The following is a 24153-nucleotide window of genomic DNA, read 5'->3' as shown; positions in this document are numbered from 1 at the left end:
AGAGAATTGCACACCACCGATTCACTGTAACCAATCAAAAACTGGACACACTAATAGGAAATCATTTCAATGGCCCTCATCACTCCATAAATGATTTAAGAATTTTGGTTCATAAGGGCAATTTTAAAACAGATAATGAAAGAAAAGTATGGGAGTACATATGGATGCAAACTTTTAATTTTTTGGAGAAGGGACTAAACCTAGGCCTTGGATTTATGGCTAATTATGTGGATTAAGAAAGGCCCACACCAGGTCAGAAATACAAACGTGTGGATCTGGACTAAGAGATCATATGGAATTCCTTTTATTCCACACTGCGGCAATTCAGCCCTAATTTATATTCAGCCTTTTTGACCCACCCTATCTTGTATCTCATCTGCTTGTCTCTTGCAGATCCCCTAGTAAATGACTTTGACACCTTACACATAGATTGATAATCCTTTTGTTGGTCATTTGACCTATGAGCTGAATGCTGGATATACAGGATATTCCACCACACCACAGCTTCATTGTAATCAGCTTGAAAAAAGGAACTAAAATGTTCTGAAAGCTTGCTATGATTATATTAGTTAGCCAATAAAGGTGTCATATTTATACCACTTTGTTATTTTTTATTTCAAAAGGGTTGTCCTGTAACATAAACATAAGAGTACAAGCCTTCACATAATCTACTTTAATGAAGAACAGTTTGACAGAGACTCAAAACAGACATTATCTCTATGTGATCTTGATTGCAAATTGACTCCTTAGTTTCACTTGATCTTATCTGTCTTTTAATGAATCCAGAGTATTTATCTGCAAGCTGCAGAGCCATGTCACTTGAAAGCACTTACAACAACAAATATGTCTGGCAGAGAGGCAGTGGGTGATGCTGACATGAGGAATTTGATTAGACAAGGCCAATATTTCTTATCTCCAAATTCCTGGCATTCAAGTGTTCAGTTGCCCATATTTACAGTATGTATGTGTCTGTTAGACCTTACTCAAGTAATGAACTCCAGCACAAACAAAATCTGACAAAGGAACTGACTTTTGCACAAATCCTGCATGTAGAGTGGGAGTATTTCCAAGGTGGCAGACATCACTTTTTCAATGTTGTTATTGCTTTCAACTCTGTTGGGGCTCATTTATCAAGACTGGGCAAATTTGCCCATGGGCAGTTACCTATAGCAACCAATCAGTGATTAGCTTTTTAACACCAGCTGCAAGCAGAACAATGAATGCAGCAATTTGATTGGTTGCCATGGTTTACTGCCCATGGGCAAATTTGCCCAGTGTTGATAAATGACCCACATTGTGTTAAACTGCTGTTACCAGTTATTATTTTTGTCAGTCAGCATGGATATTTGATCAGTTAGTTATTTCTGTTATTGGTGCTGGGGTAATTCTATTATTGTAAGCATTTTGAATGCACAGTATGATGATTTGTATACTGTACAACCCAATAATCTTGAGGTTACCTTTTCAACCTAGTTTTTGTTGTTGTGAGACTTTGTTAGTCCTGTTACTTAAAATATGAATTGTCAGTGAAAAAAGTCAAATACCTTCAGAAAATTGTGCAAATATAGATCACCAGCACTTGTCCTTTACTTCACTAAATGGAGCTAAGCCATGATCACATAGATGTGTGCACATGAGCTCGTACACATACATCAGCTATTGAAGATTCTCAGCAGGATGCAAGGTTTTCTGCTAGATATTCACTCACCTTGGCCAATTTCCTTCTAATTTGGGAATTTGGCAAACCAAAATGTATTTCTGATTAAGGCAATTGAATTAACTGATGCTTTAGGCTATAAACAATAAAATGCAATAACAGTACTATAAAAAATGAAACAGTGGGTGGGCCAGCTGGTGTTGTAAATATTCTGCAGTCCATGCAAAGCGGTTCTATAAATGGAGAGGCTGATGCCCCCCTGGGGATCTGCTTGACTTTTTTTTAGTATTCTGAGGAGGAGGCTGTGGAATTTTCCACTGTGGCTGGAAGAGAAGGTCTTCCTCAGAACTTGGGCCAAACACAAATGTTCTGATAGCAATAGATGTTACCATATGGTGCTATCCACAAGAACACTGGGAGGTTTGTTTTTCAAATTACTCCATTGTTACACTAAAAATGGCAATTATTGTGTAAGTACAGCAATATGCATTTAAAGGATTTGCAGGGAATAGATACACTATATTAAAGGAATCTATTGGCAATAATGCATAGCATTAAGTAACAATGGCACTGTTATTTAATCTCTGCTTTCTCTGCTTTTCTGAGCTTGTTATCAAAGTGGACATTTAGTAGTCTAGGTCTCATTTCAACTTTACTGTACTCTTAAGCAGGGTTTATAGCCAATGTACATTAAAATAACATGGCATTGTTAATGCTGAGTACATATTATGCCAGCGCTGAAGAATTCTCCTTAGATATGTTCCACAAACAGTGCCTCAATTGATAATAAAAAGAACTAAGAATGATGTTTAAGGCAAATGCATCATATAGTCAAGCAATAGGCACTTCATACAGTCTATGCTTCATTGGAACACTTTTCCACTTCCTTATTGTGTAACACTCTAGAAAATGAAGACTACATAGATGCTCAGAGAGTAAAGTGTCTCTAAACAGAATTAAAAACAATCATCCCAAGTTATAAATGCCCCTGTATAGAGGCCCACCTTGGAGAAATCCCCAAGCGTCATTATTATGAGTCCAAAGAAGGAGACTTTAGATGAAGTACTGGATAAAGTAGCAACTATTCTGTTACCCATAAAGAGACAATAAGGTAAATCATAACATCCAAGGGTGTGCAGAAGATCTTCAACCTCATTTACCAAAAAAGGGCAAGATACATAGCACCAAATTGTCATAAGACACTATAGAATAGAGCACAAGGATTTGCACTTTGCTTGCATTTTACAGTGCAGAAGGGACAAGCTGTAGGCATGGACCTTCCCTGGAATGCCCCTATCTTATGTGTCATCCAAGTGGGGGAGTGCCAGTGGTTGCAAGATCTATAATTAATGCCTGCTTATGGCTGGCACCAAGTACAGGGTTTCCTTGTATGGCCATGTGAGCTGGATTTTGCACTATGCACTAGCAGCTTGCACCTTCAATAGTACAGGAGCGAGTGCTTTGTTTATGGGCCCTGAGGGAGTAACGTTGCAAATTTTAGCAAATTTGTGTAAAAAGGAAGTTTTTTAAGCTGTGACTGTATGTCTCCATGCCTGATATATCATGTTTTTAATATATAATCAATAAAGATATATATTAAAAAAACTGAAATATGGTTCCCCCATTGATACAGCATGGACAAGATTAAAGGAAAACTAAAACATTAAGTGGCGTATTAAAGAATCTTACCAAACTGGAATATATATTTAAGTAAATATTGCCCTTTTACATCCTGCAGCTTTAGGGTAAGGACACACTGGGCGATTTGTCGCCAACGTTTTTAAAAAGCAAATCGCGGCGACATATCGCTCGTTTTGTCTCTGAACAAAGCCAAATAAAAGACGCCAGCTCCTGTGCCCACAGCGCGTTTGTGAATCGCCTGTAGCTCCAAAACGCACTGAGACCCTTTTCCGAGCGATTTATCAGAAATAGCATGTACTTAGAAAAGCACTGAAATCTCCTAGACACGCACACACATACAGATAAGTAGCAGCAATTGTATTCAAATTACAATGCGAACGCAATGACGCAAGAACGTAAAGACGCCAGGTTACAGCGGGAAGCACAAACCGTTTCCGGTTTGGGTGGAGCACGTACCGCACAGAGTAATGGGATACAAATCGCTCTGTGCCAATAGTCGCTGTGAATCGTCTGTTCAAAAAAGAACTGTAATGGGAAGAAGTGTGCCCTTGGTTTGTTTGTGTGCATTATGAATCCTAGGATCCCAGGGGACGACCCCTATTTTTTAAAATGGCAATTTTCTATTTAGGATTACCCAATTGCACATGCTACTAAAAAAGTATATTATTATAAAAATGGTTTATTTACACAAAGCAGGGTTTTACATATGAGCTGTTTTATGCAATATATTTTTATAGACACCTACATTGTTCTGAGGTATTGTTTTGCTTTAAATGCTATGCTATTAAAGGCACACAAAGGATCACTACCATGGAACCCTTATTACTGTTAGCCAGGAACTTACTTAGGGAAAGCTTGTGTCTAAGGGAGGCTAGATTTCCTCTGGATGGTACTCTTGATGCATGAACGTTGGCCTTTTACCATGCCTGATTTTGGCTTATTTGTTGATACTGTGAAAAACTCAATTAAATTGAGCAAAAACCTGAATTGTTTGATTTTTTCAGGCTTCTTTTCCTAATCACCAAATGGTCAGATTTTCTAGTACACAGACTTTATATAAGGACATTGAGTTTAAGTGCTCTGTGGTAAGAAATACAGTAAGAAGGAAGTCTCTGCCCCGTAGAGCTTACAGTTTAAATGATGTAGGGTACTCATATAGGGTCATACTTACTTAAACTGTGCTCTAGGAGCTTTTATTAAAGGGGTGGTTTGCCTTAAGTAACTTTTAGTATGTTATAGAATGGTCAATTATAAGCAGCTTTCCCATTGGTCTTCATTATTTGTTTTTTATAGTTTAATTCTTCTTCTTCTGACTCTTTTCAGATTTCAAATGGGGGGTCACTGACCCCATCTAAAAACAAATGCTCTGTAAGGCTACAAATAAATTGTTATTTTTTATTATTCGTCTTTTTATTAAGATCCTCTCCTTTTCATAAACCAATCTCTTATTCAAATCACTGCATTGTTGCTAGAGTGATGTGGACCACAGCACTTGAATTGGACTTGAATAGCAATCGGAAGAGCTGTTGAATAAAAAGCTAAATAACTCAAAAACCACAAATAATAAAAAATGAAAACCAATTACAAATCGTCTCAGAATATCACTCTCAACATCATACTTAAGGTTCATTTTATGGTGAACAACCACTTTAACGGTGGTGAATATTTACTGGGGTCTCTAGGGACCATCTACCATGGCCAGTGGGAAATTCAAAAGTATATCAGGGTCTGAAGAATGCAAGATTGCTGAAGTATTGAAATGAGGGTCAACTGTAGAAGTTGAAAATACAAAAAGACTTAAAGAAAATAATCTTGGATTATGGTAATGATAAACTAATCTAAATTTCATTGTAGTTAAGAAAAACATTAGTTTCTCATTTTAATTAAAAAAAAACCCCAAAAAACAGGGAGCTTAAAATACCAAGAGAAAAAAGTCTCATGCCATTAGCAGTGTTTCTGTTATAAACTTACCGAGGGGACGACAGGGACGCCTGTCGCCCCCTCGACGGGGACGCCCGTTCCTCGCCGCCGATGCGGCTAGGCCTCAGGCGCCGGCTCCTATGGAGCGCGCGGCGCGCATGCGCAGTAATTAAAGGCGCAGGCGCTGGCGCTGATTCGCCAGCGTCCTGTGGCGCCAAATTCAAATCTTTAAATGGCCAGCAGTCCTTTTTGCCTTGCCCAACGTAGGTTCTGTTTATCGTTCCTGGGTGTGATTATTCTGTGTTTCTTGTTGTGACCTTTGGCTATTCCTGATTACTGTTTGACTTCCGCCTGCCCTGACCCTTTGGCTTGTTCCCGACTACTCTTTGGATTCCGTTTCTGTACTTCGACCCTGTTAGTTGCTGACCCGGCCTGTGACCTCGACCACTCTGCTGTTTACCGATTTTGTACCGCATTCCGATTGGTTTTGACTCGGCCCGTTCCTGGACTTTGTTAACTCTACGTTTAGTTCCCTTGCTCGCCCAGAGTTCTTCCCTCAGTCTCCTCACTATTAAGTCCTGGCGGCATCCGAGTAGCGGAGGGCTCCACCCGACGTGAAAGGCGGCGTTATAGGCCGAAGCGTGAGCCGAGCCCGGGACATTGGGGTTTACTCTGGGTTGTGGGATACCGAACGTTACATTACGTTGGGCCAATAACTAAGAAGATGGAGCCAGCTGAAGCTACTGCTTCCACCACTCCTTCGGAAGCGATTCTGGCAAATCTTCTACAGAGACTTGGTGAACAGGAGGACAAGCAAGACTACATTGTGCAATGTCTTCACGGTCTTTCTTCCAGACTTGACATGATGCAGCAACAGCCTGTTCCTGGTCCGAGTAATACTACTCCTCAGGCAAGTACTTCTCCACTTGCTGGTAGTACCTTCCATGAGCCCAAGGTTCCTTTCCCCGAGAAGTTTGCTGGGGATCGAAGTAAGTTTTTTACTTTCCAAGAGGCCTGTAAACTGCATTTCAGTTTTTTACCCTATTCCTTCCCTACTGAGGAGTCTAGGGTGAATTTTGTAGTTACGCTGTTACAGGGTGATGCCCAGCTCTGGGCATTTAGTTTGTCTCAAAGGGATCCAGCCCGTCTCTCCTTAGAGGCTTTCTTTAAAGCCATGGCTATTATTTACGATGATCCTGATCGTGCCGCCTCTGCTGACGCTGCCATACGTGCCCTTAAACAAGGCAAACGGCGGGCAGAGGATTATTGTACTGAATTCCGCCGTTGGGCGGTAGAGACGGGCTGGAATGATACGGCTCTTATGAGTCAATTCAGGGTTGGTTTGGCTCCGACTATTAAAGATAGTCTTGTAAATTTTCCCGCACAGTCTTCTCTGGATTCTCTCATGCATCTGGCTATCCAGATTGATCGAAGGCATAGAGAGAGACTCCAGGAAGAGCAGGTTTCCTATGTTACACCTCCTCCCGTAAATGTCTTTAACACCCCTCAAGTCTTTCCTAGATCTTTAGAAGAACCTATGCAGATTGGTTCTACTCGTCTCTCTTCCGAGGAGAGGGTTCGTAGGAGGAATAATGGGTTATGTCTGTATTGTGGGGATAAGGGGCACTTTCGCAACACCTGTCCCAAAAGGCCGGGAAACGACAGAACCTAAGCAGGTCTGGGGAGTCTTGCTTGGGTGATGTCGTTTCTACTCCCCAATCTTCTCAAATTTTAATTCCGGTTCTTTTGAGTTGGGACAGTGGTTGTGTGCAGAGCTCTGCTTTTTTGGATTCTGGGGCAGCGGGTAATTTTTGGATTTTGGGTTTATTCAAAAACATGGTATTCCTTGGGAACCACAGGTTCCATCTTTCAGACTATCCGCCATTGATGGTAGATCTTTGGGTTCCGGACTAGTATCTACTCGATCTAAGGTTATTCACATGTCCATTTCTGATCATTTTGAATCTCTTTCATTTTTCATTACTGAGTGCCCACAGACTCCAGTCATTTTAGGTCTTCCCTGGTTACAAGCTCATAATCCCCAGGTTGATTGGCCCTCTGGTAAAATTTTAAAATGGAGTTCTGCATGTATGTATTCTTGTGTTAAGCCTGTCCAGACCCTGGCCGCTACTTCTTTAAAGAGTCTTCCTCCTTGTTATGCCGCTTTTTCTGATGTTTTCTGTAAAAAAGCAGCTGAATCCTTACCCCCCCATAGACCCTATGACTGTGCTATTGAATTATTGTCTGGGTCTTCTCCTCCCAAGGGAAGGACATATCCTCTTTCCCTCCCCGAGTCTTTAGCCATGGAGGAATATATTAAAGAGAATTTGGAGCGGGGGGTTCATTAGACCTTCTTCTTCCCCTGCGGGGGCTGGGTTTTTTTTGTCAAAAAGAAGGATGGGACTCTTAGACCCTGTATCGATTATAGAGGGTTAAATAAGATCACGGTCAAGAATCGTTACCCCCTCCCTTTAATCTCTGAACTCTTTGATAGAGTGAAGGGGGCTGTTATTTTTTCCAAATTGGATTTAAGGGGTGCCTATAATCTAATCAGGATAAAGGAGGGGGATGAGTGGAAGACCGCTTTTAATACCAGAGATGGGCATTATGAATACTTGGTAATGCCATTTGGTCTGTGTAACGCCCCCGCTGTTTTTCAAGAACTGGTTAACGATATCTTCCGTGATCTTTTGGGTCGGTTTGTCGTTGTCTACTTAGACGACATTCTAATTTTTTCTTCAAATTTGTTTTCCCATCGTGCTCATGTTCGGGAGGTTCTATCCAGGTTAAGGCAGAATCATCTGTATGCTAAGCTTGAGAAATGTCTCTTCGAAGTCTCTGCTGTACCCTTCCTTGGATATATTATTTCCCAAACTGGTCTTGAGATGGAGCCCACTAAAGTCCAAGCAATTCAGCAGTGGGCACAACCCCTTTCTTTGAAAGCGATCCAGAGATTTTTAGGGTTCGCTAATTACTATAGGCAATTTATTCTGAATTTTTCCAAATTGGTGGCCCCAATTACTGCTTTAACTAAGAAAGGGGTTGACCCTAGTATTTGGTCTGCTGAGGCTGTTGAGGCCTTTAGCCTCTTAAAAGAGGCCTTCATTTCTGCTCCAGTTCTCCGGCATCCAGACTCATCTTTGCCTTTTATTGTTGAGGTGGATGCGTCTGAGATCGGTGCCGGAGCAGTATTATCTCAACGACATCCTGTCTCTGGTAAAATTCACCCATGTGCCTTTTTCTCAAAAAAATTCTCCTCTGCTGAGGTCAATTACGATATTGGCAATAGGGAATTATTGGCCATTAAATTGGCATTTGAGGAATGGAGACATCTCCTTGAGGGTGCCAAGCATACAGTTTCTGTGTTCACAGATCATAAAAATTTGTTGTACATTGAATCTGCTAAACGGTTAAACCCTCGTCAAGCCAGGTGGTCATTGTTTTTCTCACGTTTTAATTTTCTCATCACCTACAGACCTGCAGAAAGGAATTTGAAAGCAGATGCCCTTTCTAGAAGTTTTGTCTCCAAGCCTAGGGAGGATTTGGAACCAGTTTCTATTGTTCCTAAGGAGGTGATTGTGGCAGCCTTGAGTCCGGATCTCTCTACCTCCTTGTCGAATGCCCAGGTAGATTCCCCTCCTGATATTCCTGTGGGCAAGTTGTTTGTTCCTAGCGATTTACGTGAAGCAGTCTTTCACGAGACTCATGATTCTAAAGTGGCTGGTCATCCGGGTTGTGCGAAGACTTGCGATTTGTTGTCTCGTACTCTCTGGTGGCCGACTTTAAGACAAGACGTTGCCAAATATATTGAGTCATGCCCAGTCTGCCAACGATCTAAGCCATCTAGATCTTTACCTCAAGGGTTGCTGCAGTCACTTCCTATTCCTGAGAGACCTTGGACTCATATATCCATGGATTTCATTGTAGAATTACCTCCATCGAAGGGGCATACTGTTATCTGGGTAGTGGTGGACCGTTTTAGTAAAATGTCTCATTTTATTCCTCTTTCTGCCCTTCCCTCTGCCAAGACTCTAGCTGAACTTTTCATTGTCCATATATTTAAGTTTCACGGGGCTCCTCTCAATATTGTGTCGGATAGGGGGGTTCAATTCGTGTCCAAATTCTGGCGGGCTTTTTGTTCATTAATGGGTACTGATCTGTCTTTCTCTTCCGCATATCATCCCCAGACCAATGGTCAGACTGAGAGGACAAATCAGACTCTGGAACAATATCTTAGATGTTATGTGTCCTGCAATCAGGCACTTTGGGTTAATTTTCTTCCGTGGGCTGAATTTGCCTATAACAATGCCATTCATTCCTCCACTGGCAAATCTCCTTTTTTCACAGTGTTTGGTCTTCATCCCAGAGTTTTTTCATTTTCAGGTTCTTGTGATCTTCCTGCTGTTAATTCCTTTGTGGAGGATTTTTCCAAGACTTGGCAGGAGGTTCAGAAGTCCTTATCTTCTGCAGTAGCTGCTCAGAAGAGGGCTTCAGACAAACATCGGAGGGATTCTCCTGTGTATCAGGTTGGTGACAAGGTTTGGCTGTCCTCCAAAAACATTTCTTTGAAAGTCCCTTCAGCCAAACTGGGTCCCAAGTTTATTGGTCCGTTCTCTATATCTGATGTTATCAACCCATGTACTGTCAGGTTAAATCTTCCCCCCGAACTCAAGATTTTTAATTCCTTCCATGTATCTCTGTTGAGACCTGCTAGAGTGGTACGTCAGAATTCTCCTCCCCCTCCTATTTCTGTTGAGGGTCAATCCGAATTTTTGGTTCACAGGTTGATTGACTCTCGTATCTCTAGGGGCAAACTCCAATATCTGGTTCATTGGAAGGGCTATGGTCCTGAGGAGAGATCCTGGGTTTTCGCCTCTGATGTTAAGGCGGATAGGTTGGTGAGACAATTTCATTCTAAATTTCCCAACAAACCTAAGGGTCCAGTGGCCCCCTCTGGAGGGGGGGGTAATGTTATAAACTTACCGAGGGGACGACAGGGACGCCTGTCGCCCCCTCGACGGGGACGCCCGTTCCTCGCCGCCGATGCGGCTAGGCCTCAGGCGCCGGCTCCTATGGAGCGCGCGGCGCGCATGCGCAGTAATTAAAGGCGCAGGCGCTGGCGCTGATTCGCCAGCGTCCTGTGGCGCCAAATTCAAATCTTTAAATGGCCAGCAGTCCTTTTTGCCTTGCCCAACGTAGGTTCTGTTTATCGTTCCTGGGTGTGATTATTCTGTGTTTCTTGTTGTGACCTTTGGCTATTCCTGATTACTGTTTGACTTCCGCCTGCCCTGACCCTTTGGCTTGTTCCCGACTACTCTTTGGATTCCGTTTCTGTACTTCGACCCTGTTAGTTGCTGACCCGGCCTGTGACCTCGACCACTCTGCTGTTTACCGATTTTGTACCGCATTCCGATTGGTTTTGACTCGGCCCGTTCCTGGACTTTGTTAACTCTACGTTTAGTTCCCTTGCTCGCCCAGAGTTCTTCCCTCAGTCTCCTCACTATTAAGTCCTGGCGGCATCCGAGTAGCGGAGGGCTCCACCCGACGTGAAAGGCGGCGGTTATAGGCCGAAGCGTGAGCCGAGCCCGGGACATTGGGGTTTACTCTGGGTTGTGGGATACCGAACGTTACAGTTTCTTTGCAGTAGTAGTTGTAGAAAACCATGAAGTGGTAGAGAATTTTCCCCCTTTCTTCCCTTTTGCCACAGATTGCTGACAGCCTACCAAGCAAAATTACAGCTTGCCTTGCTGAAGTGGCTTATTTGTTTTCTTTACAAGATCCTGACCTGCTCCATTGGAGTCAAATAAATGGGCAGCACTCAAAGAGCCAAATGTAACTGTGGGGGAGGAGTTACTCAATGGTCTATTTATTTGCAAAGTACTTACAAAGGAAACCTATCTCTGAAATGATTTTGTGGATCTAGCCAATCCACATTGAACGGAATCTCAACCTTAATAAAATTAATTCTCACAGTTGCCCAGTACACAGCGGTTTCCTGGCGCCAGCTGCTTGGATGGAAATCCGCAGAACCAAGCTGATACACAAGATTTAGGGAGCATATATTTTGTAAAACAGCCTATTTGTTTGCCGTTCTGTTAAGCAAGAGAGTTACATTTATCCATTTGTTGACCACAGGACTAATCTACTATAAATAACCTTTTTTTTCTCAAAATCAAATCTTTAAATTTATTGTTTGCTTTCTCACTCCCTCACCCTTCCAAATATAAAATAAAAATCCTTCCAAACAGTTCATTAAACTATTTAGCCTGGCAAGCTCTGGCAGCAGAAACAGTTGTGCTGTATGATTGGGAAGAAGGGTTTTCATTAAGTGTGGGCAATGTACCAACACATCCATTTTACCCTGTTCATGCAATACATCAGGTACCACATACTACTAAAAACATTAACTGGTAATGGCTCTCCCTGCAAGAGACTTCTTTTTTTCCCTTCTGATTAAATGTAGTTCATAATCCATAGTGTATACTATAGTATGTGCTAAAACACATTTAACAAGTAAAATCTGATGTTTGCACGTAATAATTACAATATGAATTTCCCCTGGGAAATGTGAATATTGGGAGCTCTGGTTGTGAAGAAACAGAACTCAACTTTAGCTTGGAAGTCAGAAAAGTAAAGGCAATTGGATAAATTAATTGTGTAAAATGTTACAAACACAGTTTTGTTATCTGGATGCAGCTGGGAATCTCTTTTTGCCACATCATGAGATGTTTTTTGTTGCTATTACATGCCCCATAAAAGTATCATCAACAAATTTACAATAAGTTCTGATTTCCCACTGTTAAAGTGCTGCCTCAAAAAGCAACTGCTATTCTATTTTGAAGGTGTGCCATACCTGGATATATTATAATAGTACTAAACAGGAAATCTTACTAGTTTCACAGAACTCTCCATGTTCCCATACTGTGCACTCACATTTAAAAACAAAGAACATCATCATGTGATGTCTGGTGGGAAATACAAACGTTGATCTCAGGAGACCCTGACACTTTTGCTACAAGTGAAGTGTGGTCAATATGAACTTGAGGTCCTTGAAACCTACTATGGTTTTTATGAAGTTGAATGTACCTTTTAATGTTTATGAAGGGTGGTTATGATGACAGATGTGTGCTATCTAATGAACTGGTTTAAAATGAAATGCTCAGTGGTGTGCCTTGTACGTGCTCTGTATATCCGATGTTTCTTGTGGTTGTGCCATCACCGTAAAGGGAATCATTTGGGAGGTTTACAAAAAAGGTCCTTAATGTTATCTCTAACATTGATGTATGGTGATTGCATAAACCAGAAAGTAGCTAAAGGCGATTATTTAATTATTCAGCTTGATGATGAGGAGGGACATCCGCCACTAGAGACTTCCATGGTCCAATATTTTAACCAACTCTCAATAACCTTAGTGACCAGCGAGCAATAACTTTATCCCTGTAAGAGAAAATGTTTATACTGCATGTATGTAACAGAGGTTTTTAAATCGGTGGCAGAGGTTCAGTGGTTGTATATATAGTAATTTTTAAGTTTATGGTGTATAAAAATGTTTTTTGTGGATAAAACATTTTAGTAATCTTGTTGCAAGAACTTTGGCTGATCACAATAAAAAACATTGGTCTTGTTGTTCCTACTTCACCACTGCTCTGCACAGTTCTCTTTCCAAGCACATTTCACCCCTTTATATTAGGATGCGTTGATTATTTGAAATCAACTTTATTCCTTCCATACACCATACAAAATAGGAAATAGGAGATTACTCCTATAAAATACCAGGTAGAGAAACAATTATATGTTTGGTAAGGTGTAAAGCCCTAGCTATGCCCTGGGTGACACTGGTAAGGCAACAGTTGACTGTGATTGATCATCCATTTGCCTAAAATATAATACAGTCGGAAGCAACATTTGATAAACTAGTCATGACCTAATCGGCTGAACCTATTTGTAGGACAAATTCCTTAAGCTTTTTGCATAGTTGAAAGACGTACGACATTTGATGACATGTGGTTGATGTTTACACACACATCCTCTGTCAAAATGGCAGCCGTGTGTAGAGCGTAAGCTATCAGCACCTCCCTCTGCTCAAAACATCAGTATATGAAACTTCAAATACTGCCATTTGTGGTGAAGTGAGTACTATGGACCACAGCAAATTAGCTTCCCAGCTGCACAAATGGGGGAATCTAATATGTTTTGTAAGCACAAAAAATGGTTGCAAAGACCATTGCAAATGTTAACGACCATGTTTGCATCCTTTATGATCGATTACAGACCTCAGCAATTTCCTTGCAAAGTTTGCAACCAAATGGCTTTTGCAAACATTCGAAAAACGTCATTTTAAACATTGCTTGGGATTTTTTTACATTACCCCTAAAGTATTCAAATCACTCTGAAAAGAGAAAACATCTCGTATAAGCTTAATGATCTGCACTATTTAGTATCATCAGCAAACACAGAAGCAGTACTTCCAATGTCAAACTCAAGGTTATTTGTGAATAAGTTAAAAGCATGGACTAGAGACAGACCCCCTTGAAGTACTCAACTAACAACAATGTTCCAAATGTTCCATTTATCATCACTCTAAGCAATCTTTCAGCCAGTTCTCATACAAATATTATATTCAATGCCAATATTCCTTAATTTAATAAGTTAACTTTTGTGCTTTAGCAAAATCTAAATAAACCACATTCACTGCAACCCCAGGGCCAAAATTTTAGTAATGCTTACTTTCTCGTAGAAGGCAATTTGATTTGGATTGCAAGATCGAGAGGTTCCCTAGTGCTTTTATCCTGAAAAAGCCATCATCAAATAATGATGTCCCATTTGCTGGTGGACTGCAAAGTAAAAGGAATCCTGCTAAGGAAAAATAGTTTTTGCTCCTGTTCCTTTTTTGGGGTACTGCATCAATACACTACAGTACCTCAACAAGTGACAAGGAATCATATTTTCGTAAAGTTGACTGTAGGTGTGTTATGGCCAGAGGTTGTAGAAAAGAAGCTACATATTTTTCCAAATCAATTCCAAATCGATTATATAATGTTTCCTTCTTTATCCCCTATCTGCTAAATTGTTTGTCTTTGAACACTAAGGCGTATAATAGTGCACCCTACTTACATATAATTTTCATTGAAAATTAATGGAACAATTCGATTCATGTTTGGGATTCACTTAAAAATGCTAGGGATCATTTGAATACTGATAAAGCATCCTCCCTGCAGTCAGTGTCTATATAGCTTAAGTCAACCCATAGCGGAAGGGTGCCTAAACTGTACTGCTGAAGTACTATGCAGAAATCATTTACCACCAAATGTCAATTTAAGGATCCATTATCTTTAATGTGCCTCTTATCAGATCCACCCACCCTAAGGTTGCCAATGTGAATAAAATTGAAGGAAGAAGGGTCCATAAAGTAGGTTCTGCAAGACAAACTTCGCTCTCTACATTTGAATTAAAAAAATATTAATTGAATTCTATTCATGGAGGAGTTGTCCTCTGTCATAAGTGGCAATTGAAGTACAGGTATGGGATCTGTTATCCAGAAACCAGTTATCCAGAAAGCTCTGAATTATGGAAAGGTGGTCTCCCATAGACTCCATTATATCCAAATAATACATAATACATTTTTAGAAATGATATCCCTTTTCTCTGTAGCAATAAATCAGGACCTTGTACTTAATTTGATCTCAGATAATTAATCCTTATTGGAAGCAAAACCCACCTATTGGCGTTATTTAATGTTTAGTTTTCTAGTAAACCTAAGGTATTAATATCTAAATTAAAGGAAAACTATACCCCCAAAATGAATACTTAAGCAACAGATAGTTTATATCAAATTGAATGACATATTAAAGAATCTTACCAAACTGGAATATACATTTACATAAATATTGCCCTTTTACATCTCTTGCCTTGAACCACCATTTCGTGACTCTATCTGTTCTGCCTCAGAGATCACCTGACCAGAAATACTACAACTCTAACTGTAACAGGAAGAAGTGAGGAAGCAAAAGGCAGAACTCTGTCTGTTAATTGGCTCATGTGACCTTACATGTGGTTTGTATGTGTGCACAGTGAATCTTACGATCTCAGGAGGCGGCCCTTATTTTTTAAAATGGCAATTTTCTATTTATGATTACCCAATGGCACATACTACTAAAAAAGTATGTTATTATGATAATGGTTCATTTACATGAAGCAGGGTTTTACACATGAGCTGTTTTACTCAGTATCTTTTAATAGAGACCTACATTGTTTGGGGGGTATAGTTTTCCTTTAAGGAAATATCTATTATCCACAAACCCCCAGGTCCCAAGCATTCTGGATAACAGATCCCATACCTGTATATTAAAGACTACACACACACACACGTCCAGTATGAGGAGTTATAGCTTACTTGGATCTATAGTATATGTACTCCAGTCCATCCTAAAATCATACAAACTGACTTTTCCAACCTCTTATAATCCACTAGTCAGCTCCCTGCCTGCCCAATATAAAACAATACTGAATTTAAAATTATATTACCCCCTAAACCGCATTTACCACTCTACACCTCCCTGCCCTGGTGCTTCCATTTTTAAAAAATCTTACTGAGTTTATTCTGAACTCCATCAATTAATGCCCTTGTCATCATGACATCATCTCATTCATTTCATGGTGAGTGCACCATCTCTGTGAAATATTATTTACCCTCATTCCATCAAAATGTCAAACATTTACGTCTACTACAAGCCCATCTCTATTCAAAACAGACTATTGCTTCCTCCTCTAAGCTGCCCCCACTACTTCCCTTTAGAAAACTGGTATGCTGCTGTTTGAGTTTTCTTCCACAGTGCTACTGATTATGCTTAATGCTTTATAAACAAACAAAACTAAATGGTGTATACTCATCCTGTCTTGATGTTCTTTGACATAACACAGGTAAAGTAATACACCCTGTTTATAAGAAGATTTTTTTATACATTAGCACAGCTACTACTGTGCTCTTTAATTTGTTAGATATGTATGTAAATACCCAAAGACTTAGGCAATACTTATCATAAGGTTCTCAAACCTATACACACATTGCATCATATGTCATTTTGACCTTTAACTCTGACCTTTGATCTGGCTTCAAGGCAATGAAGCCTCTGACTACTACAGGTCAGTAGAGGCCTAATTGATGTCTATCCCACTTTCTCACATTGGTCTGTACAACAAATTAACCACTAATAAAACTACAGGTTAATTACTTGGGAAAGTGTAAAGTCATTTTGAGAGTAGGAGAATAATTCTGTTTTCACATCCACAAATATTTTATTTTTCTAGAAAGTTCTCAACCTGTACTAAGTGCTAAAATAGTTATGATAACGTGATTAATTGCTACGCTAAGAATTAGGGAACAAACAACTTGGTTAGAGTTTGGAAGCATAACATTGATTATAAGGGTATATGTAGATCTTAACTGTGTTGTGCTATTAGAATTGGCAGAGCTTTACATGGCTGCAAAACATGTTTAATGCAGAGAGAAGCACGTGATTTATTACTGTTTAGTTATCAAGGGTTTGGAGATAACTTCCAAATAAATTAGTGTGGCTTAGATAGAGGGGGAATTACTGTATATACTTTAAAATGTGCTGCAGTTTCTAGATCTAGTAACTTTTACCTGCATGTTGATCAGCAATTAAAACAAAAGCTACAGTAGCAGGATCAGAGGTCTGTTTTGAAGATGTACTATATTACCCTACCACTTCCATCTTGGCCTATTACACTGGCTATAACACAGTCTTCTTACCCTGAGAATTATCCCTCAAATGTGGTTCTATATCAGGCAGTTAACACCTTATGCATAATCATATCTTACAATTCTCATCCACTTTATGGGTGCAACAGTGGCCTGACTAGTTGGGCCATCTCATTCTTTCCATCTAAATTTTTGAAAAAAAATTAATTCACCAAATTAAGTGCTCACCATGGCTGAGATGTTCTCTTCAGGTAAGAGAATTATAACAAGTTAAAACCAGCTGTTGTTAAACGAGTGCTTTCAGAAAGCTATTGTAGCCTAATTGTAGACAGTGGCCCACAGGTTTCTGATCTAAAAAACAAAAAAAGAGCAAGAATTGCCATGTTGCTCTGGATAATGCTAGAATATTGCCAAGTGTTTATAAACGTAATTAAAAATCAGCATTAGATATTCATGAGGTCAAATACCCATGATATAAGCCACCTATTCTCACCCCAATACAATACCGCAATACACAGCTGCCTACTATTACTACTATAGCAGGGCAGAAAAACGAGAATATGAGAGATTGGAATTATCAGAAGAAAGTTGGGTGCAAGGATAGGTAGTGGGCAAAGGAAGAGACAGCATCTGAACTGGGATATGTGGAGGACAAAGACAGAAGGTCACACTGGAAAAAATACGTCAGAGCAAAAACATACAGAGGAGACTTGTCACTCTGCAATTCCTGTAACAGATAAAAATCTGTTTATTTTATAATACTATGGATGTTCCTACCCCTGTCCCCCTGAATGCAGTGCTTCTAAACATAGGTAGCATTGTATTAATTGGGAAAGTACAGGTCCTTGCACTTCAAAATAGAGAGAAAAGAACTCCACCTAAAGGTACTCAGTGCCAGGCAGGGTGCCTGGTGTGAAAAACATGGCAGCTTGCATCTGTCTTTGCATTCTGCCCAACTGATCATAAATAACCCCTTTAGAGACCTTTCAAAGGCAATGGAAAGACTCAAACACTAAACAGGTACATTTGTTTAAAATATTACATTACATTCATGGGACTTTTTAATTATAACAATTGTATGTAGGCATGGGCACCAAGACAATAAACATTTAATTTCAGATGCATAATCTGGAGTAAGCAGCTGATTATATTTGCAGTCCTTTTCCTTTAATATAAACTTTCCCAATACTGCCACCAGGTCGGAAAATAATAACAGCAATTCTGCCTTTTACATAGCTGTGCTTTCTGCTGAAATGCTTTGGAATACAGACAACACGTTTAAAACTAGCCATAGCTCAGAGAAAGTCTTATAGAACCTTTACGTTTTCCAGTCCCGATTATGGTCCTCAAACCTTTAACTTCAGCCGAAAGCAATTATAATAATTATCTGAAAAGCTGCCAACTATCCCTCTCCCACAGAACAATGAGGCAGCTCATTCTTTTGGAGGCTCCAGGGCTTGAACCCAAAGTGTGCTTATTGGCTGCTGAGTAAGCCCAATTAGAGGCTTATACAGTCCCTGGTTGACTGTATTTTTAAACAAAGCTCAAGCCCAATGTCTATTTAGAAACTAGGTTAGGCCTATTAAACATGTAGTGCTCTATTACTGATTGCTCGATATCAGAACCTACTGTCCAAAACACTGAATATGAAAACCGTAAATTGACAAAAAGTCCCTGTTTGTAATACTTGAATGGACCCTATATGGTTCCTTCTATTCTTAAAATCCATCTTGCTAACATGGGCAGACTGTACAGATTTATAGCAAAATCTATTTTTGCGTACTATGCAGTATATTATCAAGACTTTATGGTTATAAGGCATTAGGGCCATTTATGAAGGGGGTGTAGTGTAAAAAGCCTCAATACAGTACTTCTTTGCCTAAGTTAATAAACCGTTGCAGGCTTAGTATCTAGCTTGATAATCAGCAAAGATAGTGCATCCACACAAGGCTTGTAATATCTAGGCTCTACTCAGCATGTTTCAGGCATGATATGTGAGTTCACTTTATTATTAGTAAGAGTTTATAGAGTGACAAGTATTTCTTTGTGGTGATGGCATAAGTAGGATATACAGTATAAAAAAAAATCCTAAACACGAGGACAGGAAGGCTCTGGTGGATGCATTGCACAATCTAGAATGGGAATTTACTGTTCAGTGTTGCATACACACTGAAATTGTATTGTAAATCTCTCTCATTTGCTTACTATATCAATGCATTTCTTTAATGTGGCTATACACAACTGTTATTTAAGTCAGCTAACTGAACTGTCGGCAGGTATAGGTATCAGATTACAAAAATTCTATTTCTTATGTTAAAACAAATTCCTGCAACCCAATCATACATGCAGCAGCTTCATCAGCAACTCGAATTACCTGCTGACAGTCATAAAACTGGAAGTGACGCTGTCATGAATAGGAAGTGACATCATAATAACCCCAGAAGGGTAAAGGAAGTTAAAAAAAAGTAATAGACACCTAACTGCAAACCATCCCCCATCTGCATTTTGTACCAGAAATCTGCCCAACACCTGCTTTTTTCTACAGGTACTCCCCCTTCAGGAACTGTTAAATAGCTGCCTACCCAATCATAATTTTTTTTTTTCGTGTATGGGCTGTAAAAGTCTGCATATCCATATCTGTAATGCATGCCACATCTACTAAAAATTAAATCTAACTGGCGATTTTCAGAAGTTCAGTATGCCTCTGTGATGCTGTGTGATTTTCACGTGTGTATCTATTCAGGTAAATCATGGATGCTATTTCCATTTGTGTAATCTACATACCCTCCAACTGTCCAGTTTTCCACGGGACAGTCCCGATTTTGACAGCTCATCCCGCAGTCCTGGATTGTTACTGAACTGTGTCAGAGCTGCATGTGGCAAATTTATTTTGTCTCTCTTTCTATTTTTCAAATGTTGGGAGGTATGAATCTATACTAACAAAACTGTATACAAACAACAATGGGCCTTGGATTACTTATGGGCTAGAGAAACATCTGAAGCAGCTAGAATGTGAAAAGCACTCTCTCCCAGCTAAAAAGACCAAATACAAGCAGAAATGTGCATTTTTGTGGCAACATAAAAACAATGCTTACTGAACATATATATAAATAAATGCAGTATTTGCAAGGGATATTTCCCTCTTTCTAGCACAAAAACCTTTTGTTTCATGAATCCAGCATTATCCCAGCTGTTACATATCAAGCAATATGCCATGCCAGCAAAGTTTGGTACAGATGGAAGTACATAGACTAATAGCCCTCCAGAAATGCCTTTTCTCCCTTCTGATTTCTGCAAATATTTTCAAATGTTAATGGGTTCCACTCAGCATCAACGTAGGGGAGGCTACAGAGCAGTCCTGTGTGTGTCCAGCAAATTAATAGATGGGATGCAAGGCGCCTTGGTGCTGTTTTGCCCTTAAGGCACTGTCTGGGGTTTTAACCTTTAAACTGCCAATTTAGTTTCTATGCTAATACGTTTCTCATGATGCAGGACAACATTTAAAAATAAAGATCTGAATCTGTAGAACGAACAGAGATTCAGTGCTTTGCTGGGGCTGCCAGAAATGGATTAGGCGAAAGCCTTTGGCAAACTCTTGTTTCCTTAGATTTCCTATCTTAAATGCTGAGCCGAGTTTGCAGGCTGGATGCTTAAATGCAAAAATATCAGCAACTCTTTCACTTAACAACTCCACAAATCCACAGTCGTAGTCATACAGTTCAAGTTCGCGATTTACAGGGATACAGGGCAGTTGGACATTTCACAAAGGCTTAATGCTCTCAAGGCTGAGTTTAATTACTAGTTCTGGCAATGGTTATTGCTCGTGAAAGGATCGAGATAATAAATGTGTAGAAATACGTTTTCATGGTTCTATGTATTAACTCTTTATTTATTATTTAATCTTTCTTTCTATTTGCTTGTGTATGAGATCGGCTTACACCAAGTATCACAAATGAAACATTACTCGAACAAGTGGTCACCAATGGAGAAGGACTAACGGATGAAAAAAACAGTGTTTTAGATTTTATTCTACACATTGAGGGGGCATTTTATTTTCCCCATAGTTATTTGTAAAAAGAGATTTTTATTTCTAATTCTTTTTCTCCTTAAAGTTATCAGGTTAGCAAGCAGTCATGACAGAAGAGTTTGAGTACATACGCAATATATTGGTAACATATTACTAGCCATTACATAGAGCTTGTAGATATATACTTATATTTATATTACACTAGTAGATATATACTGTACTTATATTTATATTACGCTAGTAGATATATACTTATAATTTATATTAAACTAGTAGATATATACTTATATTTATATTACACTAGTAGATATATACTGTACTTATATTTATATCACGCTAGTAGATATATACTTATATTTATATTACACTATTGAAACCTCCTTTCTACAAATCCCTTTAATCATTTAACAAATATAGAGTGACAAAATATTCAACATGGCTATATATAATAAAAGTGAATATTTTGATGGCCTGACGCATTAGAGCACATCATCTTAAAGAAGAAAGGGGATATGAGACACAAGGGGGCAGATTTATCAAAGTGTGAAATTAGAGCTTACCACAAAAAAATTCACTCACTCTATAATCATTCCTATGGGATTTTTAGAAGTGTATTTATCAAATGTGAAATCATTGATAAATACGCTTCTAAAAATCCCATAGGAATAAACAGGGTGAGTGAATTTTTCTGTGGTAAGCTCTAATTTCACACTTTGACAAACGTGCCCCAAAGTATAGGGTTGGCTTAAAGCAGTAGTCAGAAATGTTATATGATAGGAAATGAGAATGGTATCAAGAAGCATAACTTTAGACTGTGTCTGAAGAGTTTGCTGAATAACAGATGTAGTTGTGAACTTATATCAGTAGTATAAATATAATCATGAACAGTAGTGAAAGCCAGTGTAACATTTGGCAGAGTGGCTTGGAAGAGATTAATAATTTGGTAGGTGTACAAGCCTGGCAGCTGCTTCTGTTATAGACTGCAGTGGTGACTGTCTGTGGAGGGAAGGCTAATTTCTAGAGCGTGATGAGAGAGTAAATTAAAACATCAGTGATGAATGCTCATATGTTAAAAATATTCTATTGTAAAAAGTGATCGTTGGGCGGTTATTCATGATAGAGTGGAAAAGAACACAAAACCCCACACAAAGTTACTTTCTTACTTAGTTATATAGGTGCATTTCTTTATTTTTTAGAAAAAGAATTAGGCATTTTCAGTCTTAAAATGAAACATTACACATTATTTTTAGCAAGGTAAAAACAAATAATACCCAATTAAAAGTCTTTCTGGACATTTCTATATTTTTATAGTCAATATATGTTCAAATAATTGCCTCTCCTATAATGCAATGCATGTATTTTTAAAGTATATTATAATGACCTACTGCACACAAAGTGGTGTGGTCCATTTTGTTGTCTCATAGTCTAAGGGATAGTTTTATTAAGAGGCGAATTGAAAATTCTAATTCTAACATTTTTTTTTTTATGGTCAAAACTGTAAAATTAGACTAGGGAATTATCCAAACTGGATTCGAGTTTTTTAAAAAATTCCAATTCAATTTTCCAGGTATATCATAATCTGATCCTTAAAGAATTTAAATTTGACTATTCGCCACCTAAAACCCGCCGAATTGCTGTTTAAGTCAATCGGAGAGGTCCTTTCAGGACCCTTATTTTTTAATAGCATTTCCTGTGCTACTCTACAGAGCTGCTCTCAGTAGGTGTAAGGATTCACCCTGGCGGTATAGTGGCCGGCTGGGATGCCCACCGCGTGCATCTGCTTCCCCTCGCTGCCGGTTCTCCTATGGCGTGTGCGGCACACACTTCCGGGTTTTACCTGATCTATACGTGAGTTACCAGTGTGACATGCACCTACATTTACTTTTTGCATACGGATTGTCCGCTCCCTTGAGCTGAGTGCCTGGGGCTGGAGCACCTAGGCCATGTTTCTATTTTGGTGAGTGATTCTACAAGAATGATGTTGTCTTATGCTTAAAATGTTATTGGAAGAGACCCTGGAGCCTAGCACTTGTTCTAGATTTAGGGTGCTGATCGTGACAGTATTAATCCAATAGCTCAAAAGTCAAAGGTAATAGAGGGCACTCAGGGCTAAGAAAAATTATTACAGGTGTTATTATCAAATAATTCTCCCACTACAGGATTAAATTCACTATCCTGGAGCATATATAGATCTTGCACACCAAAAAATAACAACAAGCCAGAAGTATTCAATTTAAAAAGCTTTATCCAAGGCTTAAACATAATGCACATTGCATAACATTCAATAAACATTCATAGTAACTTGTGCCCAAATGTTACACAGAAAAAATGAGCATGAAAAGTTGATACTCTGGATGAGAGAATTACCCCAAAGTGTAGGCTAAATGACTTTGTCAAGTTCCCTTGACAATTCTTTATAGCTGGATCACTATTGCTCCCTATTACTCAGTGTGTCCCTAAACATGGTTCCTGGGCAAAAAAACAACATGGGTTTAGCAGGTTATCTGCAATATAAAGCAGTAAAGTATATTATAATGAATTACTACACAAAGTGGTATGGTCCATAGTCTAAGGGGGTTTTCTACTAAAAGTCTAATTTATCTGGTCAGGCTTTTTGGGGCAAAAACTCAAATTTTTCATTGGGAAATTTTTTTAGAGATTTATTATACCCTGATGCTAAAAAAAGCATGAATACGAAAATCCACCATCTCAGTCCTGTCAAGGTCCCGTATAACTCAATGGGAGATGTCCCTATCCAAATTTGGTTTGCTCTGAGTTTAACCCGATAATCTGGTAAATTTTTGGTTTTCGGACAAAAACTCCAAAAAAACAATAAAGCCTTAAACCTTGGGCCCACTTTCCAAACTATTATTCCTCCTCTCCTCACTCAACCTCTTTTTTCTCTCAATTCTACTAGTCTTTTATATCTACTTACTATATTATTACATTATTATACTTTGTTCCTGTAAGAATATAGGGAGTGATCATAAAATAGGCTAAATGGTTAGAAGCAAGAGGACCCACTGGGCCCTTTGGAAGTTTTCCTGGTATCCCGGTGGGCCAGTCTAACACTGCTTACATGTCATTCATCATTTTTGCTCTTTGCACCAGTGACTGTAACAGCAGAAAACAGCTATACTGTGTGTGGCCCCTCATATACTACTCTTTCCACTTGGTCAGTGGGCC

This window comes from Xenopus laevis, chromosome 4L (assembly GCF_017654675.1).
Source record: "Xenopus laevis strain J_2021 chromosome 4L, Xenopus_laevis_v10.1, whole genome shotgun sequence".
Classification (NCBI taxonomy): Eukaryota; Metazoa; Chordata; class Amphibia; order Anura; family Pipidae; genus Xenopus; species Xenopus laevis.
This window is presented reverse-complemented; position numbering follows the sequence as displayed.